Below are 19,762 nucleotides of genomic sequence, written 5' to 3' on the forward strand. Positions count from 1 at the left end.
CGAGTTCTGAAAGGCTAGGATATGCAGATTTGGGAGTCATTTACAGATTCTTTGAATCTGTCATCACCTTTAACAGCAATTGATGGACAAGAAAAGTTCATAGTCAGGGAGGTATTGTATGTACCCCAAGGCCTGGCAGGGCCAATACTTCATGGATTGGGAAGGTTATGGACAGAAGCCTCCTCATTATCAACTCTCAAGTTGATACGTGATAATTCACCCACAAGTCCCAAACTTGCGGCCTGAGGAGGCCCCCTCTAAAAGAGGGGTGCTGCATAGGCCCAGTGATGTGCTGGAGTCAGCTTATACTAGCTCCAGGGAGTCAGTTTTTAAATTTTCAGGGTAAATATTTATACCTCAGAAACTGACAAATCAGGTTTTACAAATCAAGTATTGATTTATTATTTTATTGGTTGTCTAGTCTTAATAAAGCAACGGAGCAATGGAATAATACAGATTAAACTTAAAAGTGTGCCATACATAACATATTTTTTTTAATGGAGAGCTGGTTGTTAAACATTTACTACTATACCACTGCCTAGATCCCACTGCAAACAGAGGCATAGCATTTTGATGGAACCGTTGGTATATGGAGCTAGTATTTGGGCATAAGAACTAGTTATTTACTCTTCATATTTTCTCATATTATTCCTCCTGCCTAAAATTCTGTCCCTTCTCCCATCATATCCAACTCCACCTAACCTCTAGTGTCCAAAACAAGCACTATCCCATGACTGACACTCACTGATCTTCCAGTTCACAGTAATTTCTTTTCTCCTCTGAATCACAGTCTTGTGATCTGTATACAACTCTTCCATTCCAATGATATTCTTCTCAACTTTTTAACCCATCATCATGTCCCAATTTTACATTTACCATTTTGCTTTGCTGCACCACCTATATGAAGAGAGATTCTGAAATCCCACTCTCTGACCCCAACCTCCTTTTCTTACTCCTTTTTTATTCCCTCAGGAAACATTTCCTTCACTTCTCCTCCATGTGACCAGTTCCCTATTCTTCCAATCTACCTTGCCCTGGTGTCGTTAAGGCAATCAGACTTTCCCCTATTCTTCCCTTTTGGGACGCCAAGACTATCTTTTCCCTTTTGTTTGAATGGGACAGATAAAGTGGGATTTTTGCCTTATCTTCATTAAGACAATTGGGAGTCATTGAATCGTACATGACCTGATACTGGGGATGGGGAGCTTTCACCCACCCAGCCTGGGAGAGGTCAAAGCCCTCAGGGCTCTGAACAGGATATAATTGAGAGGAGCCTGCTGTTTGACTTTTGGGGCTTGCTCACGGAAGGAGTGTTGAGACTCTGAGCAAGCCATGTAACTGCCCCCCCCCACCCCAGCTTTAATAACACAGATAGATATTGGTGCTTCTCTGGTAACTATGTATTGTGATTTGATCAGACAAGGACTGTCTGTTGATGTTTGTAATTTCTGTTGGAATTTGCTCCAAAGTTCGGGGGCCTGCTCTTTTACCACAGAACTAAGTGAATGATGTGTGTGTATATATATATATATATATATATATATATATATATATACACACATATATATGTGTGGGACGAGTGAAGACCTCTCATAAAAGGGAACAAATTAAATAAATAGAAATAAGTAGGATAGTGAGTCCCATTTCTCTACTTAGATATTTTCCCCTCCACAAGCTTAGCTAGTGACCGTAAGGCCCCCGAGGTTAAGAACAGGTCCTGTGTATTTACCTAATGGCGAGAGGCCTGAAAGAAAGAAGGGTTGAGGTGAATAAGTCAGCAACCATAAAATTCTCTGAGGATAAGGATAAGACACAGGATACTCACCCCCTGTACATTGACCCCAAGATAAGAGAACCTCTGTTTGGGGAAGAATGGATGGAAAGCCGAAAAGCCAGGTGCAATATAGATGTGCAGGATTAGGTAACTAACAACTAATTCCTGCCTGTCACCGATAACCGAACTGTTTGTTTAATCGTCATTGTCATTTAAGACAGATTTACTACCTTGAGATTAATAGTAGAATGAAACAAGGATGGTGGGAAGTTTATGACTGTCTCCTGCTTGTAAAAATAACCATACTGTTTGTTCCTTGCCATTATCCCTGGGTAGATTTATCGCGTCTAGATTGTACCCTCAAAGCTTACGTCTGCAAGCTGAGAGGAAGAAGGTTGGGAGGGGGAATTGCGGTTAGGGACCTATATAAACACCCCAATTTTCTGTGTCCAGCGCGCTCTGACACTGAGAGACCTTCGGTGTCCGAGTGGCCCTTTCCCGGGATCGTAATAAATTTTCCTTTCTACTTTCACCTTGAGACGCCTCTGTTGTTAATTTTTGGATTCGTAAAATCCATCCCACACATATATATATATATATATATATATATATACATATATATATATATGCTTAGAAAAGCAGATCAAATTGATGGGGTTTAGACTGTGGGAACCCCCTTGGACCCCAAAATAATTTGGGTTCCATTTGTTTGAGGAGGGAATGATGAGGGTACAGTCTCTGGGAACCCCCTGGAACTCTCCTTGAATCTTCCCACTAGACCTGGCCTTCCCCTAAGGCCACAAGCCTTACATTATCATTAGGTCCAAATCTCTACCTAGCCTTGCCCTTTATTGTCCAGCTACTTCCCACCCTTGATACTATCAATACCTATGCCTTCAGCTACTTCCTACCCTTCATCCCATTCTCTTGGTTCCTGGAGTCTGACCTCATCCCAGTCCCATCAAACTCCTCCTCAGACTCCTCCTCAAGACCCTCCCTAAACCCCTCCTCCCATCACCCCAGGACCACCCTAGTTCCTTCCTACTATCTTTGTGTATATAAGTTTCATCTTGCCTCCATGAAGGCGGCCCGCTGGTGAAAACACGCATCTCAAAGGGTGGGATTTCTTAAGACAACCCAATATGGTGAATCCTTAATAAACTTTGTCTTTTTCCTTGGCTGAGAAGGCTTGGGTCGAATTCTTCTGGAGGGACCTGGTGTGTCAGTGTTTTGGGGTCTCAAGCACCCTAGAAACCTATGGTTCCCTTACACCATTTTTCTTTAATCTCATCAAAAGAACCTGTGTTGGCAGCTTTCTGTGTGCTGGTTGTTGGTGGGTCTTACACCCCTACAGCAGCTGCTAGCAAGATTGTTGATACAGGTGAGTCTTCCGTTGCCTCCATACTCAGCTGAGATGCTTATGGTCTGCCACTTTCCCAGCAAACGAGTCTTGACCCTAGAACTTCTTCCTCGTCCACCCCTCTCCCCCAAGACCTTTAACTGTTCCCAAATGACTACTCTGCCAACTCTAGAGAACGTCTACCATCTAAGTCCTTTACAACATGCTAACGTTAAATACATGACACATAATTCTGAACAAGCCATACTGCAACTTGACAATCATTTTACTCTACTGTTATTGTCTCCTTCTCTCCTTCATAATAATTGTTCCAAGCTATTTTCTCCTCTCAAGCTACCAGATTCCTGCTCTTATAGCAGATGACAATCTTATATTCACCTGAAGCTATCTCATGGGAATCTACTCAGCTTCCTTCATTCATTCTTCAAAACTTCTCTGCATCTCACCCTCTCTTTCATCCCCTTCTAGCTCCCTTCTAATAGCAAATTAAATTAAGTCCAGTTAGAGGAAGACTGGTTTGGAGAATATTGAGAGAGAAGATTCCGGGCTTGAAGGAAGCTTAGACACCAGCTGGTGGAAGCCTCTCATTTTATAATTGAGGAAAATGAAGCTCAAAGGCGTTAAAGAAAAAAAATACTGCAAGCATCTGCAAATAAGGGGCCAGAGTTAGTACCACATGCGACCTGGAACCTTCTACTATAAAGAAGAGATCTTAGAATATGAAATTCTGAAAGGCAAAAGATATAGCTTAGAACGAAGAATAACCTACCCTACAAAGCTGATTATAGGCATATAGGGAATAACAATACAATAATAACTGCAGCTGGCATTTATATAGCATTTATACACCTACTATGTGCCAGGCACTGTGCTAAGCACTTTACAAATGGAGGTAGGTGCTACTATTATCCCCATTTTACAGTTGAGGAAGTTGGGGCAAGCAAAGGTTAAGTGACCCGCCCAATGACACATAAGTAATAAGTGTCTGAAGCTGAATTTGAACTTAGTTTTTCCTGACTCCAGGACAGGTGCTCTACCCACTGTGGAAAAAGGAAGGGTTCTTTTTTTTCTTGTTAAAAACAATTTATTATTTACTTTTAGCATTTAAAAAAAATTTAGTTACAAATTCTCTCTCTCCCTCCAGGCCCTCCCGCACTCACTGAGAAGAAAAGCAATATGGTATCAATTATACATGTGAAGTCATGCAAAACATTTCCATATTAGCCAAAAAAGCAAGAAAGATAAAGAAAGTGAGAAAATTATACTTCAATTTGCATTCAGAGTTCCTCAGTTTTTTCTCTGGAGGCGGATAACATTTTTCATCAAGAGTCCTTTAGAATCGTCTTTGGTCATTGTATTGATCAGAGTAGCCAAGTCTTTCACGGTTGATTGTTGTTACAATGTTGCTTTTACTGTATACAATGATCTGGTTCTGTTCGCTTCACTTTCCGTCAGTTCATATACATCTGATCATGTTTTTCTGAAACCATCTTGCTTGTGATTTCCTATAGCACAATACTTTTCCCTCATAATCATATGCCACAACTTATTCAGCTATTTTCCCCAATTGATAGACATCCCTTCAATTTCCAGTTCTTTGTCCCTATGAAAAGAGCTGCTATAAATGTTTTTGTACATATAAGTCCTTTCCCTTTTTCTTTGATCTAGCTGGATACAGACTTAGTAGTGGTATTGGGGAATAGCTCTCATTTTATGAATTTGACTCAGTTCCTTACGTATCTGAGAAACAAGGACTTTTTTGGAGAAACTTGCTGTAAAATTTTTTTATATTACTTCATTGTCTATGCTACCTTTCAGCAAAATGTAGTTTCTTTGATTATCTGTTTTAATTTGGTCTAATTTTACTTTTGCTTTGTCTGAGATCATGATTACTACACCTGCCTGGGGGGAAAAGGTAGTGTTAATGGAGTAGAGGACTTTTCCGCAATTCAGATTAAAAGACCAAAGAAATGCAAGCACAAGAATCGAGAGAAAACTAGAAAGGTTAATTTATTTGAGGAGTTGGAAGGAGCTATATGATAATGTTCTAATAAGAAGATGAAACAAGTATCCTTTCAAAAGCTTAATGTCTTCTAAGGGTACTTAGAGAGTTAAATAAGAAAACAGACCTGGGGGTGGCCTAGGAGATTGATTCTATAATGAGAGTTCAAAGAGAAAGAAAAGGAAGGTGAAGAGAGAACTGTGATAGGGTAGAAGGGAGGTAGTAATAGAACTTGCTATTTCTTATTAATGGAAAGGAGGATATAGGAAGGGGTAGGAGGAGAGGGCATCAGATAAACCTCACTCATATTTGAAAAAGACAAAGCAAGGTTGAACACATACACAAAAAGAGTTTGGTGCATAAATACATCAGCTCAACCCAGACATAAGCAGAGATGGTACAGTTAAAAAGGAAGAGAATAGTTGTGATCACAACAAATTTCCTGGTCCTGAAGGGGAGATTGAAAAGAAAGGGAGAAAAGTAAAAGAAAGAAACTAGAACCTAAGGGATGTCCATCAGTTAGGGAATGGCCAAACAAACTGTGAGACAATAATATCTTTTGTTTGAGGAGGGCATATTGTGAAGTCACTTCATTACTTCCCAAACAACTGCTCTCCTGGATTTCTTGATCTCCAGAAACTCATCTCTCCACAAGATGAAATCATCTTTGAAACTCACAGCCCCTCAGATCATTTTCCACCTTAGCAGAAGGATTTCTAATTTCCTTGGCCTGGTATTGCCCCATTCCCTGCTTTTCAATTTCTTTTTGTGTGTGGTCTCCCCCTGCCCCCCATTAGATTGTAAGCTTTTTGAGGGCAGGGATTGTTTTATGCCTTTCTTTATATCTCCATGCTTAGCACAATGCCTGGCATATAGTAGGCACTTATTAAATATTTATTGACTACTGAACATGCTGTGGTATGTGAATGTAATGGAATGCTATTGTGCAATAAGAAATGATGAACAGGCAGATTTCCTAAAAACCTGGAATGACTTGTATGAACTGATGCAAAGTGAAATGAGTAGATCCAGGAAAACATTGTACACCAGTATCAGTAACATTGTGTGATGATCAACTCTGAATGACTCAGCTCTTCTTCAGAACACAATGATCCAAGATAAGTACAAAGAACTCAGAAAGGAAAATGATATCATATTCAGATAAAGAGCTGATGGATGCTGAGTGCAGATAGAAGACTACTTTTTTCACTTACGTTATTCTTTTTCATGTTTTTTCCCTTTTGATCTGTTTCTTCTTTCACAACTGTGACTAATGTGGAAATGTTTTACATGATAGCGTATGCATAACCTATATCAAATTGCCTACCATTTTAGGAAGAGGGGATGGGAAGAAGGGAAGGAAGGAGGGATAAAAATTTGGAACTTAAAATCCCGTAAAAATGAATGCTAAAAATTGTCTTGACACGTAATTGGGAAAAATAAAATACTATTAAAAATGAATGTTTATTGACTGAGTATGGACCTTAATAGAGTAGATGACTATATTACACTATAAGAAATGATGAAATAGATTATTTCAGAGAATCTTTTGTGATGTCTACTGAGGTGAGAAGACCCAGGAGAACAATTTGTACAAGGACTACAACATTGTGAAGAAAAAAAGTGTGAAAGACTGAATGATGATTAGTGAAATGACCAACGAAGACTTCAGAAGACTTTTGATGAAGTATATTATCTATTGCCAGAAGAAGTAGTTATGGACTCAAGGTCTGGGAAGAGACAGCAGTTTTTGGTCATGACAACCTGTACGAATTTATTTTGTTAGCCTATCCTTACTTGTTAAAAGGTTTTTGGTTTGATTCCCCTTTCTCTTAATTTTTCATTGGGGAGGTCTTGGGAGGAGTTAGCAACAGTGAGGCAAAAACCAAAAACACAAAAATATTAAAACCAGGGCTATTGAAACTTTTTTTTAATTCACAGAAGATAATAGAAAGTAGTTCAGAAGGAAACACAGATAAGCAGGACAGTTACGAAAGTAATATGTGAAATATATTAGATGCTTTTAAAAAATAATATATATTTTTCCCCAATTACGTGTTAAAACAATTTTTAATATTTGGGTTTTTTTTTTAAAGTTTTGAGTTCTAAATTCTATCCCTCTCCCCCTTCCTTTCCCTTCCTTGAGATGGTAAGCAATCTGATATAGGTTCTACATGTGCAATTATGTAAAATATTTCCACATTAGTCCTTTTTTTTTGTTTTGGAAAGAAGGAAGGAAGGGAGAGAGGAAGAAAGGGAGGAAAGAAGGAAGGAAGGAAGGGAGGGAGGGAGGGAGGGAGGAAGGAAGCGAGGGAGGGAAGGAGGGAGGAAGGGAGTGAGGGAGGGAGGAAAGAAGGGAAGGAGGGAGGGAGGGAGGAACGGAGGAAGAGAGAGAGGGAGGAAGGAAGGGAGGGAGGGAGGAAGGAAGGAAGGGAGGGAGGAAGGAAGGAAGGAAGGGAAGAAGGAAGGAAGGGAGGGAGGGAGGAAGAAAGGGAGGGAGGGAGGGAGGGAGGGAGGAAGGAAGGAAGGGAGGGAGGTAGGAAGGAGGGGAGGGAGGGAAGGAGGGAGGAAGGGAAGGAGGGAGGGAGGAAAGAAGGGAAGGAGGGAGGGAGGAAAGAAGGGAAGGAGGGAGGAGGGAAGGAAGGGAGGGAGGAAGGAAGGACGGAAGGAGGAAGGAAGGAAGGGAGGGGGGAAGGAAGGAGGGAGGAAGGGAGGAAGGGAGGAAGGAGGGAAGGAAGGGAGGGAGGGAAAGAGGAAGGAAGGGAGGGAGGGAGGGAGGGAGGAAGATAGATAGTATGCTTTAGTCTGTATTCAGATGCCATCAGTTCTTTCTCTGGAAGCAGATAGTATTTTTCATCATGAGCCCTTTGGGATTGTCTTGGATCACTGTAATGCTGAGAATAGGCAAATCATTTACAATTCTTCCTCATACAATATTGCTGTTACTGTGTACAGTGTTCTCCTGGTTTTGGTCTTTGCATCACATTATTTGCTTTTTAAAAAAGCAAATAATACGATATAGAGATTCATAGTTTTATATATAATCCTCTTTTGTGTTCTGTTTTGTATGTAGAAGTGATCTTCTTTGGGGGTTTAAGTTTAGAATAAAAATATTATTTTAAGGAGTGGCAAGGGACAGAAATGCTGGGACAAGTTCATTATCTCAGGCTGTTTAATTTGCTCTGGAGTTCTTCAAAGCCTCAGAGTGTCTTCCAAGGTGCACAATGCTTTACTTCCACCTGCAATAATAGCCTTATCCTCACTTTCTCTCCTTAGGCACAAATTCTGAATTCGCCTTGGCTGAAATCTGAACAAGGCCCAGTCTTGCACCTCTCCCACCTCTTCCTTTCTTCTTATCCCCATATAAAAATAATCAATAAATACAAATTTTAGACTTAGTTTACAAGACAAATATTTTGATCATACAGTCATCCAGTCAGCAATTTATTCATCACCTGCTTATAGACCAGGTATGATGCTGAGGATACAAAGAAAAGCAAAAAAAAGAATTTCTGCCCTCTGGGAGTGCTCACAACGTAATGGGGGAGACGACATGCGAGCAACCTCGTACAAACAAGATGGATATAGGATAAATGAAAGATAATCTGGGAGGGTAGGAACTAAGATAAAAGACTAGAAAAGGCTTCATTTTTGGAAGAGAAAACAGAGTTTTACTGAGGTGTAAAATCACGTGAAGACTTTTGGGATACTAAGTCACCAAGCATGCTCACGAAGGTTTGACTCGGAATGAAAACTCTGAATCAACAGCCTTGACTCCCACTGCATGGAAAAGCAGGCTTCCTCCGAAGAGCAGACAGGGGAACATGGCTGGGCCCAACCGAGCCGAGTGGACCAGATACTTCGATTTCATCTTAGCCCAAGAGCAGCTCTGAGGCGACACTTTACACTCGCCCAGCACTCCCTATCTCTTGGATGGTGCTCTTCAACAATTCATTAAGCCCCACTCTCCAGAGATGAGGGTATTAGTTCCCCGATGAGCAGATTAAGACACAGAAAAGGTGTCTCTGTTACTTAAGATCACAGACTTAGAACTGCAAGGGTTCTTAGAGGTCATTCAGCCCCACCCGCCCAGGAAGGAAGCAGCCTTGTGGAGGAGACCCCTGCCTGGGCCTGTGCCAGGGAGGAACAGAGTGGGAAAGGGATTTTTCTCCTCTCCTCGCTCAAGCCCACTGATAGTGACATTTTGCTGCAGAGATAATGTTGTATTCAAGGAGCGGAGGAACACACCCTGCAGACAGACACGGACAGGGGCAGTGATTTGGTCCCAGTTCTTGGAACAAAGTTGGTGGAATCAGCTTTAAGAAAAAAAAAAAAAGCTAACATTTATATAGCGCTCATTGTATACTACGCTAAGTGCTTTACAGTCATTATCTCATTTGTTCCTTGCAGCAATCTTGGGAGCTAGTTATCATCCCCATTTTACAGAGGAGGAAACTGAGGAAAACAGAGGTTAAGTGGCTCGCCCAGAGTCACACACCTAAGAAGCATGTGAGTCTGGACTTGAATGCAGGTCTTTCTGACTCTAGGTCCAGTGCTCTATCCACATAATAGTTAGCATTTATGTGGTTTTAAGGCTTTCAAAGCACTGTACATATGTTATATTATTTGATTCTCACAACAATGCTGTGAGGAAGTCTTTGTCCAGCCAATGACCTTCGTCCTTTTAATTCAATCAAGGAAAGCCTTTTACACTTGGTTAAAGAATGGTAGGGAATAGGCAATCAGCAAATTCCACCCACTTATTCCATCATGGAAAGACTTTTTCATACTTGGGGTAAGTGTGTTAATAGTTATTAAGTGGGGGTAGGGCTGGCTTGGCTAATACAATTTTTGTATGGAAGAGGCTGGGGACCCTGCTTCTAGAAATGCATCATGAGATCTAATGGAAGGCCCCTATTCTCTAATTTGGAGCAAGCACAATTTATTTTTGTAACTGGTTTTGATCCACTAAGTTTGCAGTGGAGAGACAGACTTTATCAACTGGCTGCTGAGTTGCAACTAGAGTACATGCAAAAGGTTTTGTTGTTTGGTTGTGTCCTACCTCTCTGTGACCCCACTTGGCATTTTCTTGGCATAGACACTGGAGTAGTTTGCTATTTCCTTCTCCAGATCATTTTACAGATGAGGAAACTGAGGCAAACAAGGTTAAATGACTTGCCCAGGGTCACACAGCTAGTAAGCGTCTGAGGCCAGATTTGAATTCATGAAGATGAGTCTTCCTGACTCGAGGCCCAGCACTCTATCCACTGCGTCACCTAGCTAGTAAGTACTAACTTGATATTTCTCTTTTCTGTTGGCTGTTTTTAGGTGAGAAAGCATGCTCTAATTGAATAAGGAGAAGTCTTGGGCTTTTGCCCATTTGAGGCTGTTATGTGATCCATGAATATGGATCTGTGTTCTTTTGTTCAGTTATACTCTCTTTGTGACCCTATTTGCCATTTCCTTCTCCAGTTCATTTTACAGAAGAGGAAACTGAGGCAAAAAGGGTAAGTGACATACCTAGGGTCACACAGCTAGTGTTGGAAGTTGGATTTGAACTCAGATCTTCCTGATTCCAGGCCCAGCAGTCTGTCCACTCTGCCACCTAGCTGCCCTCTGTTCCTCGCCTCCTTGCATTTGTTCTTCTAGGAGAAGCCTTTCCAGATCCCTCTTAACTCTAATGCCTTCTCTCTGCTGACTATCTCTACTTTGTCCTATGAATATATCTTTCTTTGTTCATATATATTTGCATGTTGTCACCCTCATTAGACTGTGAGCTCCTTGAGAATAGGGACTATCATTTACCTTTCTTTGTATCTCCAGTGACTAGTACAGTGCCTAGGACATAGTAGGAGCTTAATAAATGTTTATTGACTGACTGCTTTTAGGTAAAGGAGTCAGAGGCAGCTATGAGCTTGTGAGCTTCCAAAAGCCAGAAGGGTGGGGTCCCAGAGGTATGAGAACCAGGTTTTGTCACCAGCTGGTAACAGCAGTGAGTCCCCCAAGGACCAAACTTTGAGACCCAGGATGGCATCAAGGCCTTGAGAAATGACCTGTGAGACTCAGACTCATGAAGCAGCTGTGCTGAATTTAGAAGGGCACTTGGTGAGGCAGATGCTCTGTAAAAATTGCTCTAAGTTTGAGCTCGCTCTGCACAGTGACTGAGGTGGTGTGAGAAGAGCTTGGCCCCTATCACCTCAGAGGTGGGGGAAACATTCTTAATTGATCTTCTCAGTAAATATCCTTTTGTAGGAGCTAACTGATGATAAATAGTTAAATGGAACTGGGACACTAATTTCTGGCTGTTAACAATGGGGAGAACATACAAGAATGAGGATTCAGCTGGCTTCCTTAGAGAAAGTGACTCCCAACTCTTCAAGGGAGTCCCTAAAGCCTAGAGAGAGGGACCACTGAGGACAGAGAGAGGGACTTGGCTCTAGAGCAGAAATGTCAAACACAGAGCCAAGCAAGCATCAGAACCGAATTAAGATGTAAGTGGGAAATATTTGACAAAATAAAAAAATGCATTAAAACACAGACACTGTTAATGCGTGATTTTCTAAGTCAGGCCCTCAGGGATCATTTTGTTGCAGTCTCATGATGTGTTGTGGCAGAGCCGTCTCAAAGAATTCAGAGTCAGACTACCTCTAATCCAAGTATAGGCATTTATTGAGATTGATGCCTGTCATGAAGCGGACTAAGTTCCGAGAGGAGCCAGCAACTTCAGAGAGAGCAAGATGGATTTTTATAGGGTAAAGATGCTGATTACACAATCAAAGTTTATATAGAACATAGGAATATGATTAATATTAAAAAGGCAGGAGGGGCTTGTTAAGGGATTAGCTGATGGAGGAGGGGTGCCAGCCACAGTGGAAGTGCACATGCAATTACCCACAACGCATACAGAAAAACCCATGTGGGGGGGTACATATGTATGATAATGATATTATAATAAGCCTCTCTACATCATAAGTTTACTCTAGGCCAGTTCTTTACTGCCTACATATGCCTACTTAGAAAAAGTCTGTTCTCTTGTTTTGGGGTCCACATCCCTCGACATCCTGGTGGTGCTGCTTTCTGGTTGGCTAGCTATTGTGGTCCTGTCTGGTCAAGATGGATGATGTGGTTGAGGTTGAGTGCATGGACACACCTGTTTCTGTGGGAATGGGTCTGGGGGCAGTGACTAGCTAGAGGCAGTGGCTGGGATCCCATCACATGGACATGCCTGCTGTTCTGTGAGAAATATGAGTTCATGGACACACCTGTTGTTCTAGTGAGCAGTGAGGTATATGTGAAGAAGTTAGGGTATTGAGTGTGTATGTGTGTGGCGGGGAGGCATAAGTAGTAGGTAGGGTCAGTGGGCCTGCTGTTCAGTGGGGCTGGGGACAGCTTTATTAGAATTCCATCACTTACGTATGGTTTAGTCTAATGGCTTGTTTTCTACAGCTCTAGGGGACTTGACTCAATGTGAAGGTGAGTTGAGATACTGTATCAGGAGGGCCGAGTTTATAATCTCAAAGAAGATCATAAACATGTCTGAAAGGTTCGGAATCGCCGGATAGAAGAAACTCTCAAAGTAGAAGGCAGAAGAATCAAAACATTTATTTAGGCTCCACAGTAACCAACCCATGAACCAGAAGCCCCATTTTGATATGTTGGTCATAATCTTCCAGGCCCAATAGGTACGCCTTGAAAGAGTAACCAGGAGGCTACAGAGAAACATGATTGCGTAAAGCAAAATCATGTTTCCCCCTTGATGGTAATAAGATTACCCACTGGACTGAAGTCTTTGTTCAGCTTCCTCCCGTAGATCAGCTCTGCTGCTGGCAGCTCCTGCCTCAGCTGTGTCTGTTTCTGAAACTGAAGCTGCAACTGAAACTGACGATGTAACGGTCGTAACTGCCTCTGTAACGGTCGTTGTAACTGCCTCTGGCTCCAACCGGAAAAGGAAAGAGAAGAAGAATCTTCAAGCTGTCCTCTCCCCTCTTATAGGGTTTCTGACATCATCAAGCTCCGCCCAAATGACCAGGGCCGATTGGTTCCTGAGTTGGCTCCTCCCCCTAGGGTAGACCAGGTTCTGGAGCTAACACCTCCCCTCAGCCAGCCCCATGACTCCCCACACAGGAAGCCGTCTGCCTCCCGGCATGCTCCCCGGGCCTCCTGCCCCGGAAGAGCAAGCCACAGTGTCCAGAGGCTCAATGAGGCAAGCTGAGCCATTCAAAGAAAACAAAAGCCATTATGGCTACATTTCCACCCCTTGTTATAGGATACATAATCTAATCAGCCATGTATCCTAGAACATACATTGTGATTCAATTACAAAGGAAACTAAAACATATCATTCATTATAAAGCAAAACATATCATTTGGTGACATTCCTAAACATTGGTTTAACGATTCAAATGCGATCCACCCCTAGGTCCCAGCAAGATAATCTCTTCAATCAATCATCCCCAAAATAATTATTAATAATTCAAATGTCCACCCCTAAATCCTTGTATCCATTACATAGGATCAATAATATCATAACAATAAAACAACACAGCAAGGATAACACAAAATAAGTAAACAGAACACTATCATCATTTCCACCCCCCTTGAACGATTGGGGCTCAAAATCTTGGGGTGAGGGGTGAAGGTCTCATTTTCCATAGCTTCTTCATGCTGAAATTGGATGTAGAGATGGCCCTGCCCCCAAAAAGTCCCATTCCAGAGGTCATTTCTTTAACGAGCTGGCAGGAATTCCAAGAATGCTACATGCTTAGGCAGTCACCGGAAAGTGCAGGGTGCTTAAGCCTGAAGGAAACAAAACTAGCAACAAGGTTAGCCAAAACAAAGGACAAAAAGAATAGACAAGTATGGACCACAATTCTTCAAATAAAATCATCTCAAGTTTGGTTGAGATTTCAGTTATGCAAAGATCCAACATCAGAGCCAAACTCAGGTGGGAAATGTTTCTTTTCAAAAGGAACATAATGAGGAAGCCAAGAGGATCCCACCCTAGATATAGACTAAGATTGTCCTCCCAGCCTTTCCCCAAATGTACAAGTTTTCATCCGTTAATCACACAAGGTCACCTTCAGTCTGAGTGGCTTGTAGGCTTGCAGGAGCAGTTCTGATTTCCCTATCTCTCGTGTTATCAAGTCCTCTATACATTCTGTATAATTCATTGGTTGGAATTCCATCTATCATTTCAAAACCTACTCCTGCTCTCAATAAAGTAGTAAACATTTCTTTCCTTGTTACTCTCCTTTGGCGCCAAGTTTGCTGGTTATACACTCTTCTCTCTCGAGGAGATCTATCCCTTCCCCAGTCACCTAAGTCATATAACTGTAAAATCTTATTTATCACTGTTGTAAGACGGCTCCCTACTTCTCCAAGTAATAAATTCAAAATTAGTTGTTTATAAGCAGGGGGAGCTGTCCTAATTATTAAATTCCTATGAGACAGTCCCATTGGATCATTGTAATATTTGTCTGCAGTTCCTGTCATAATGGCAGTCTTCATTACCTCCTCCTTTAGTCTCATGATACAATCTCTAAGTGAATACCAGGGTCTGTGCTCAGTGGGCCACATAGAATCAGTATCATATCTCTTATTGCATCCCACAGCGGCTAATGCCAACAGAGTAGTCTTGCTATCACCATCTCCTTGCTGATGATGTTCCCTAAAAGCTTGTTGAACTAGAGGATCATGGCTGATACCTATGAATCTCATGCAGTCTGTCCCATCTACTGATATTCCACCGGCCCCTTGATCACTGAGTCTTACCATCCAAGATATCAATGGTTCTCCTATTCTTTGGCTGAATCTACTCAAAATATCTGTGACCTCTTGCGGTGAGAAATCTTCCTGAATTTCCCTTGTAACTGAATCTTCACCTCGGGTTTCTGTCTTCCTCCTTTGTATGGGTCGAGCCCTTGTCTGATCATTTAACCATCTCCTATTCTCTGTGTGAGGCACATCCTGAACCCCAGTAGTGTTTTGTGCCTCAGCCGGCTCTTTCTGGGCTGGGTTGAAATGCACTCTGGGCTTTTTTGGTCTCCTATTGCTCTTAGCCACATTAATAGAAAAGTTCTCATTTGAGTCAGTTTGGTCTTCTGCTATCTGAGATTTCCCTTCTTCCTGTAGGGTAGGAGTGCCCCCATGTCTTTCACTTAATCTCAATCTTTCGTATACTAGCCGGTAGGCTGATAACACTATCCAGCTTTGCCTAGATAGTGATGCCCCTGACTGAATCCCAACTTCTCGTAAACACTTTTCCAAATCCCTAGGATCTCCTCTCCGTAGCCTTGGTTCCCAGTTTTCACAGGGTCCAGCTTTTTTAGCCAATTCTTTTGCTAGGGAGGAATAAAATGGATCCTCCCATCCTGGGATATTTATCTCTTCCTCTGGAATTGTTCTGCTTCTAAATAGAGATCTTATACCTAGCGATCCTGTTCGTGACGCCAAATGTAATAAGAGGGCCGAGTTTATAATCTCAAAGAAGATCATAAACATGTCTGAAAGGTTCGGAATCGCCGGATAGAAGAAACTCTCAAAGTAGAAGGCAGAAGAATCAAAACATTTATTTAGGCTCCACAGTAACCAACCCATGAACCAGAAGCCCCATTTTGATATGTTGGTCATAATCTTCCAGGCCCAATAGGTACGCCTTGAAAGAGTAACCAGGAGGCTACAGAGAAACATGATTGCGTAAAGCAAAATCATGTTTCCCCCTTGATGGTAATAAGATTACCCACTGGACTGAAGTCTTTGTTCAGCTTCCTCCCGTAGATCAGCTCTGCTGCTGGCAGCTCCTGCCTCAGCTGTGTCTGTTTCTGAAACTGAAGCTGCAACTGAAACTGACGATGTAACGGTCGTAACTGCCTCTGTAACGGTCGTTGTAACTGCCTCTGGCTCCAACCGGAAAAGGAAAGAGAAGAAGAATCTTCAAGCTGTCCTCTCCCCTCTTATAGGGTTTCTGACATCATCAAGCTCCGCCCAAATGACCAGGGCCGATTGGTTCCTGAGTTGGCTCCTCCCCCTAGGGTAGACCAGGTTCTGGAGCTAACACCTCCCCTCAGCCAGCCCCATGACTCCCCACACAGGAAGCCGTCTGCCTCCCGGCATGCTCCCCGGGCCTCCTGCCCCGGAAGAGCAAGCCACAGTGTCCAGAGGCTCAATGAGGCAAGCTGAGCCATTCAAAGAAAACAAAAGCCATTATGGCTACAGATACCTGCTTCAGTCTCCTTACCCAGGTTATTTGCTCCCTGATAACATGTTCTGGACACAGCTCCACATAGGCAGGTAGATTTATTTAGCCATAACAAGAGAAGAATTTTTAACAAAGACATTTGCATTAAGAACATTCTGAGTTGATTCAGCTGACGAAAGAAAGCCCCTTTGGGTTGATTATTGCTGAGCTCTAGTGTCTGAGTCCACAAAGCACCTGGAGCTCCTCTAGCTGTTTTATACTCAGGTAATGATTACCAGGAAGTGATGTCAACCACCTGAGCCTTCAGCCCCCTGAGCCAATCAAGTCTCAAGGGTGGTTTCAATGCCTTTTAAGGAAAAATCACCTTAACTTTCGCGGGGGCAACTTTCCTGCCACAACATATTTACAATATTTCAATACCCCTGTTATATGCACTTTGCTTTTTATCATTACATCATCTAGGGGGTGGGGCTGAGGGACTAGGAAAACCAGTTGTTTACAGACCCCCTTTACAGACTTACCTCTGTTCATATTGCTCCCAAATAAGAAATAGATGAAAAGCGTGATTGATTGGATTCTCCTATCTAGGTTTCTATGCTGCCCAGAGGGTTATGATGGAAAACTTATTGAAAATACACATGAGGATTTTCACAGCTCAGTGCCAGCCCTCCCCAGACTTCTATGGTCTCTAAAGAATAAATCTCATTAAGAAATAATAATAATAAAACAGCTAGTATTTATATAGTGCTATAAGGTTTGCAAAATGCTTTACGGCTATCATCTCATTTGAGACTTACCACAGTCCTGGGAGAAAGGTACTATAATTATCCCCATTTTACAGATGAAGAAATGGAGGCAAACAGAGGTAAAGTGATTTGCTCAGGGTTACACAGCTAGTAATTATCTGAGGCGGAATCTGAACTCAGGCCTTCCTAACTCCAAATCCAGTTCTCTAACCACCTACCTGCCAGAAGATGAAGTTCCGTGCACGTGATCTGTCTTTCTTCTCTTTGTGTGGTGTCTAGCTTATCACAGAATCACTCATTTAGAGGACAATGGTCACCAATCAGATTTACTCTCCTTTTCACTTATTTCCTCCAAACCCTTGCTTTATAAATAATGCTAGCTCATTTGGTAAAAGGAGTGCAGCAGTAAATCATTGGCTACCCTACAGCCACACTCCAATAAGCCCTCTTTACCCCAAATGTTTGCAAAGAAAGTCTTTTTCTGTCCACTGTTCTCCCAAAGAATTCCACTTTCCCCACCTTTAGCCTTCAGAATTTTTTGGCTTCATTGGCCCATACATCTTCACCTCAGGGTCTTTTATAGGACTTGGGCAGGCAAAAAAGGATTATCATGAAAAAGCTCGCAGAATGGTTGAGCTGGAAAGGACCTTCATAGGATCATAGACAAAGAGGCAGAAGGAAACTTCTAGTGCAGAGGTAGGCAAATATTTTTCTGTAAAGAGCTAATAGTAAATATTTTCGGTTTTTTAGGCCAAGAGGCAAAATCAAGATGTTACTAAATACTTAGATAATGAAAGAAAACAAATTTCCACAGATTTTTATTGATGAAATTCAAAATGTAATAGTAATAAAGCAAAACATTTCTTATTACTAACGAAAATAATAGAATTCTTTTTTGGGGGGGAGGTAACATTTTTCTTATTTGGGGTTCAAAGTTAATGTTCCTTATGATGAAAATCAATTCCAAATGTTAATGCTGATCTACAATCAGATTTTGCATATTTCATCACTGAAAATGTATGTTCACGGGAACAGGTACTGGTGAATATGGATATCAATTCTTAGTGTATAGTTTTAATTGATTATATTCACCGTCTGGAAGGCTGGCATTTATGGATTTCTATTAGATTCTCCTCTTGATATTTAACTTTTAGCATGTCATCATATTGCAGGGTTTTTGTTGTTGATTTGTTTCAATGGTGCTCAGCCCTTCAGGACCCCAGTGTTTCTTGGCAAAGATGCCAGAGTAGTTTGCCATTTCTTTCTCCAGCTCATTTTACAGATGAGGAAACTGAGGCAAATAGGGTTAAGGGACTTGCCCAGAGTCTTGCCCACAGCTAGTACACGTCTGAGGCTGGATATGAAGTCAGGTCTTTCTTATTCCAGGCCCAGGGTTCTATCCACTGTTTTACCTAGCTGCCCACGTTGCAGGTTAATTACTTCTAATTGAAGGGTAGGCAGAAGCTTCTCAATTACACAGCTAAATAGTTTTTGAAATATGGAAATTTCTTTTCACGTGTATCGAGGTCCAAAAAACACAGCTGGAATTGAATTTTGAAATTGGAAAATAACTTGAAAAGTTGAAAATTTGTTTGGGGATGGCGATCTTGCTTACTGTTTTGACTTCTGACAGCACAGGCATTGTATAAAGCAGCTTGAAATTCTTTGCAATGCAAACAATGTTAGTTGTCATCAGATCGACTTTACTGCATTTGAAGTTTCACATATAAACACTCCTTTGCCGTGTAGTTTTACATCGAATTCGTTAGGAAACATGATCAAATCTGCAGTAAAATCTAATTTCCAAAGCCCTGCAGCGTTTGATAATAGTGGTTGAGAGGAGTTCTTATTCAGAAAAATTTCTATCTTGGCCCTGAGCTCAAGAAAATCATGAGAAAACATTTTTTTCTTTTCTCATTTTAACATGATGAGTATGCACTAATGATAAAGAACGTTGCAACCCACAAAACACTGTTGAGTTACAACTGTCACTGTGCTTTGTCGTGTACCAAGCAGTACTTCGGAATCAGCAGGAGAGTCACATGGAGTCTCTGTCGCAACTACTCTGCTCTGTCATCATGGCGTGGAAGCAGCCGTAGGTGAAGACATGACTGAATGAGCGTGCCTATGTTCCAGTAAGACTTTATTTGTGGAAGCTGAAATTTGAATTTTATGTAATTTTCACCTAATCACAAAACATCATTCTTCTTTAAATTGTTTTTTCAACCATTTAAAAATGTGAAAAAAGGCTGGATTTGACCCATGGACTATTCTAGTACAACCCTTTCATGTTACAGGTAAGGAAACTGAGGCCAAGAAAGGTTAGATGATTTACTCAGAGTCGCAGGATTAGTGAGCGGTAGGACTGGGATGTGAAGCAAGATTCCCCAGTCTCTAATCTAGCATCCTTTCTGGTGTATCACACTTCTTAGCAATAATTATTATGATTACCTAACGTTTATATAATACCTAAGAGCTGATATGTTTTTAATACAGACCAAAGCAGGCTATTTTTCATTTTTTTTCCTTTTATTCAAATCTTATTGTGCCAAATGACTAATATGGAAATGTTTTACATAATTGCACATGGATAACCTATACCTGGTTGAGTCTCAGGGAGAGAGTAAGGAAGGGAGGGAGGAAGGGAAGGATAGAATTTGGAACTCAATTTTTTAAATGAAAA

The sequence above is a fragment of the Trichosurus vulpecula genome, chromosome 3 (assembly GCF_011100635.1).
Source record: "Trichosurus vulpecula isolate mTriVul1 chromosome 3, mTriVul1.pri, whole genome shotgun sequence".
In the NCBI taxonomy this organism is placed as follows: Eukaryota; Metazoa; Chordata; class Mammalia; order Diprotodontia; family Phalangeridae; genus Trichosurus; species Trichosurus vulpecula.